We start from the raw sequence: 6000 nt of genomic DNA on the forward strand, positions 1-6000 counted from the left end.
CACTGCAATGACACCGCACAGCACTCACTGAAAAGTTGTGTATCAGAGAGAGAGAGAGAGAGAGAGAGAGAGAGAGGAGAGTAAGAGGGAAGCAGGTAGACAATGACAGTGTGTGTGTGTGTGTATGTGTGTCAGTTTTTGTCTCACCGCTGAACAAGAGAGAGAAACCGATTGAAAAAGACAGATCAAGAAAGAGATAGACACTGCCTGAGGTGGAGACTGTAATGAATGACTTAATGAATGAATAAATTAGAGAGAAGAGAAGAGGAGAGAAGAGAGAGGAGAGAAGAGGAGAGGAGAGGAGAGAAGAGGAGAGGAGAGAAGAGGAGAGGAGAGGAGAGAAGAGAAGAGAAGAGAAGAGAAGAGGAGAGAAGAGAAGAAGAGAAGAGAAGAGCAGAGGAGGAGAGAAGAGAAGAGAAGAGAAGAGAAGAAGAGAGAAGAGAAGAGAAGAGAAGAAGAGAAGAGAAGAAGAGAAGAGAAGAGAAGAGAAGAAGAGAAGAGAAGAAGAGAAGAGAAGAGAAGAGAAGAGAAGAAGAGAAGAGCAGAGGAGGAGAGAAGAGAAGAGGAGAGGAGAGAAGAGAAGAGAAGAGGAGAGAAGAGAAGAGGAGAGAAGAGAAGAGAAGAGAAGAAGAGAAGAAGAGAAGAGCAGAGGAGGAGAGAAGAGAAGAGAAGAGAAGAGAAGAGGAGAGGAGAGGAGAGGAGAGGAGAGGAGAGGAGAGGAGAGGAGAGGAGAGGAGAGGAGAGGAGAGAAAAAGCAGAGACAGGCGGCAAGAAAGAGACAGAGCAAAAGCAAGCGAGGCAGGGAGAGAGAGACGTAGAGAGACGCAGAGAGAGAGAGCGACGTAGAGAGATGCAGACAGAGAGAGAGAGAGAGTAGATAATCAGCAGGTATTGAGCTCTCTTCACCCCTGCGGTAGGGCCCTGCTGAGCATTGTAATGGGCTGTCTGCCCAGCCGGGCCGATGAGCTCATGTCTGGCTTTAATGCCAATCTCCTGGACTGGCACAAGGCTCGGCGGGGCGGGTACATCCGCAACGCAACACCAGCACTGCACCACTGCCCCCACAGGAAGGACAGAGCACAGCCGCAACGCAACACCAGCACTGCACCACTGCCCCCACAGGAAGGACAGAGTACAACCGCAACACAACACCAGCACTGCACCACTGCCCCCACAGGAAGGACAGAGCACAGCCACAACACAACACCAGCACTGCACCACTGCCCCCACAGGAAGGACAGAGTACAGCCGCAACACAACACCAGCACTGCACCACTGCCCCCACAGGAAGGACAGAGTACAGCCGCAACGCAACACCAGCACTGCACCAAAGCCCCCACTGGAAGGACAAAGCACAGCCGCAACGCAACACCAGCACTGCACCACTGCCCCCACAGGAAGGACAGAGCACAGCCGCAACGCAACACCAGCACTGCACCACTGCCCCCACAGGAAGGACAGAGTACAGCCGCAACGCAACACCAGCACTGCACCAAAGCCCCCACTGGAAGGACAGAGCACAGCCGCAACGCAACACCAGCACTGCACCACTGCCCCCACAGGAAGGACAGAGCACAGCCGCAACGCAACACCAGCACTGCACCACTGCCCCCACAGGAAGGACAGAGCACAGCCGCAACGCAACACCAGCACTGCACCACTGCCCCCACAGGAAGGACAGAGCACAGCCGCAACACAACCAGAACAAGACATGAACAAGGAAGAAAGGAAAAGTGACAGAGCTCAAGGGAGAGAGACCCACCCCATTTACACCTGCTGGCATTCAAATGTGATCTGTATCCACATAATAAGTTAGCCGGTTAATGAAAAAGACATGTTAATGCAAGGTGTAAATGCATTGTGATGAGAATGGGATCAGATCTGCCTGGCCACATCTGGAGGTGGTCTGGCTCACATTGTGTTCAGATCTTAGGTAAGTGTAAAAGCAATCCGGACAACAAACTCACATTCCAAAGATAGGAGATGTGATGTGTGACGTGTGTCAGTCATGTGAATGTGCAGAGATAGGAAGAAACCAAAACAGATTCACTCACCAGCTGCTTCCGCCATCATCGGTGGTAAAAAAAAATAATAATAATAATAATAATAATAAAAATAAAATAAGCAGACCTCTGTACCACAAGTGATTTTTTTCGCCTACCAATAAATGTACATAATGGACATTATGTACTTTAACCTATAACATTTAACATAGGCTATTTTTCAGGTCTGCTTTATTGGACAGCATTGAACACATCTCTTCTTAGCCTATCCATTTTGACACTTGTCTCTTTCACCTCTGACAGCTATATGTGAGATCTGATGTCAACGAGGACAACGAGAACACATTTAAAATACCAGGTGTAAATGCAAAGGGAAGATGGGATCATTTATCTGGATATCACATTTCAATAGCAGTTGTAAATGGGGTGAGAGACTGTGTGTGTCCCTGTCAGCCACTTCCATCACAACACTGATAAGAGCCCCAAACCAGACAGCAGTAATCACACAGCCAGTCAGAGAGACAGCCGTTTGAAACGTGTGTGTGTGTGTGTGTGTGTGTGTGTGTGTGTGTGTGTGTGTGTGTGTGTGTGTGTGTGTGTGTGTGTGTGTGTGTGTGTGTGTGTGTGTGTGTGTGTGTGTGTGTGCATACGTGCGTGCGTGCGTGTGTGTTTAAGAGTGAGGGAGAGTGATATAAAGTAAGTGGAAAGCGAGCATCAGTGGGTTGTGTGTGTCTGTGTGTGTGTGTGTGTGTGTGTGTGTGTGTGTGTGTGTGTGTGTGTGTGTGTGTGTGTGTGCGTGTGTGTGTGTGTGTGTGTGTGTGTGTGTGTGTGTGTGTGTGTGTGTGTGTGTGTGTGTTTTGATGCAGTGGTAAACAGTGGTGATTACAGAGTGTGGATGGTGCAGGTTACAGCCTTCTGCATGATGGCCCTGTTAAAGAATGTATACATATATTTAGAGGAGCACACACACACACACACACACACACACACACACCCACGCACGCACACGCACACACACACACACACACACACACACACACACACACACACACACACACACACACACACACCTAAAACAAATGTGACACATCATGTATACACAGCAGTATACATATGCGCATACCTATGCAAGCACACACACGTACACATACAACAGCCTCAAAATGTAAATTGGCACATTCTGTCAGTTGTTACAGTAAACATACAGACATTTAACTTGGTACTACAAAAAAAACATTTGAAATGACTCCAAACATAAACAAAGTCAATATTGGCACATCCATTAGTTGAAATGGTTTGTGGTTTTATGCATATTTACACACTGTCTTTCCTGTCTCCTAGGCACAGACACATGTATGCGTACATTTGCGTATCCGAACAGTTGCAGCACTTTAGGCATTTTGAAGCTGCTCCAGCAGCTCCCTTCTTGTTCTGCCTGCTGAATGTATTAAGTCTACATTTTACCTATGGCTAAGTGAACACAATTATCTACTTTTGCTCATTTTTCCGTCAACTCAAGTAGCTATATTTAGGCATTGTAGCATGCCTATCTGAGCTTTGATGCTATTGCTGTTTTCACCAGTGTCTGTCTGGTTTGTCCATCCATCCGTCCATCTGTTAGCAGGATATCTCAAAAAGTTGGGCACGGATTTGTACAAAACTTGGTATGAAGGTTGGTTATGGGCCAAGGAAGAAAATTATCCACTTTTCACATTGATTGGCCAAAAGAGGCCATGATGGTGGGCATTTCACCAAAAGGTGCATAACCTCCTTGTTGTCAGACATGGTGGTGCTCTGTGCTCTACCGATCACATTTTCATAGTTTGTAAATGTTTGTCTCCAACATTTATTGTCATTGGTGTATGTATCCTCAATTGTGCTGACCGACATGGTGCTTAACTATACTAACTATACTATACAAAGCAAAATCTTGGCATTTCTACACATTATATGGGTCAAATACGCAACTAACAGCTGTGCAGTCCAACAAAAATAGAAGCTATGCATAACTCAAAAGTTGCGACTCCACTGCCGCCAGTGGAGCAGCTGCATTGAAGTAAATGGCTGTATCTGATCCAACCCTTCCGACACGAACAGAACAGAACCGCTGGCGGAGCTGAACTGCGAGTCTTGCTTTGGGTGCAGAAGGGAAAGGGCCGGTGTCAATACATGTAATGCTGTAGCTGGACCTGGACCCTAATAATAATAATAATAATAATAATAATAATAATAATAATAATAATAATAATAATAATAATAATAATAATAAAGGTAATAATAATAATAATAAATGATTGGATTTATATAGCACCTTTCAAGACACTCAAAGCGCTTCACATATCATGGGAGGGAGGGAGGGGGAGGGAAGTCAACTCATCCACCACCGATGTGTAGCAGCCACCTGGGTGATGCATGGCAGCCACACATCACACACACACTCACCACACATCAGCTATCACGGTGGAGAGTTGAGGACTGAATGATGAGTTGGACAGCAATGCGAGAAACAGCCGTACCAATTCATGGGTTGTATCATTAATAGATCGAATTGTCAGTCTTTGGACTTGGTAAACCCGATTCAACAGTGAATATCATGAAAACGGATTGTTTTCTTTTTCTTTCTCACTTTTTGTTCCTGTTTGTAGTGGGGTGGAATGGAAGATTTTCATATTCCTAGCAGTGGGTTAAGAAGGTAATTTATGTTGTCAAGCTTAGGTGATTAAATGTCCCCCTATACATTTATGCTTATTATGACATTATGCTATCTTTAACATGTCTGTTTCACAGCTGGATAATGTTGATTACCACATGGGTTCCAGCCACAGTCAAAATATCACTATAAGTAAAGGGACCATGTTGACAGGAAGCGTTTTCTTCAGATCAGAGTGCTTCAGGAATCATGTCCAGAGTGCATCCAACGCGCACAGACACACAGCACATGTGGAACGCTTATTTGTTGCTGTTGAAAAAAGTGACACTGATGAGCAGTGTGCCTCTCAAAAAATGTTACTTTTCTCTGCTTGAGGCGCCCAGAGCGCTCCGCCCAAAAACACTAGCCATCGAGAGCACTCAAACGCCAGGTGCGGTGCTGGGAAGACTCAAGAGCAGCGTTCCTTACCATCGAGAATGAATTGCATAAAGGCACTAGCAGCTCAATTAAATGGCCCCTAACAAGTAAACTCTGCATTGCTCTTCATCGCACTGAGTTGTATTGTGCTGTATTATATCAGATCAGATCAGATCAGATCACATAGAAAATGTGTGCGGTGGTTTTGAATCATTGACCTGCTCAAAGATATCTGTCGTGTCTCGTGTACTGAATTGCTAGCTGCTTATCAAGATTCACTTTAAGAAAAAGACATTCACGTATGGTTTCGCTTTCTGACCTTTGTCACATTTGATCCCCTTTGTCTTTACCGTCTTAATAATCATGTAAAATATGTGAGAATGTATTCTTTGGCCAGGTAGTTTATCATTATTGTACAAACACACCTCTAGAACAACTGCTTGAACCACACTTGAGGAGCAAGGCTTCATGTGTTCCCCTTTACACACATCTCACCCATAATGTCAGCCTCTCTGCCTACTCAAGCCTACTCTCTGCCTACTCTCTGCCTACTCAAGCCTACCCTGCCTACTCAAGCCTACTCTCTGCCTACTCTCTGCCTACTCAAGCCTAATCTCTGCCTACTCAAGCCTACCCTGCCTACTCAAGCCTACTCTCTGCCTACTCTCTGCCTACTCAAGCCTACTCTCTGCCTACTCAAGCCTACTCTCTGCCTACTCTCTGCCTACTCTCTGCCTACTCAAGCCTACTCTCTGCCTACACAAGCCTACTCTCTGCCTACTCAAGCCTACTCTCTGCCTACTCAAGCCTACTCTCTGCCTACTCTCTGCCTACTCTCTGCCTACTCAAGCCTACTCTCTGCCTACTCAAGCCTACTCTCTGCCTACACAAGCCTACTCTCTGCCTACTCAAGCCTACTCTCTGCCTACT

This window comes from Poromitra crassiceps (assembly GCF_964638095.1).
Source record: "Poromitra crassiceps genome assembly, chromosome: 1".
Classification (NCBI taxonomy): Eukaryota; Metazoa; Chordata; class Actinopteri; order Beryciformes; family Melamphaidae; genus Poromitra; species Poromitra crassiceps.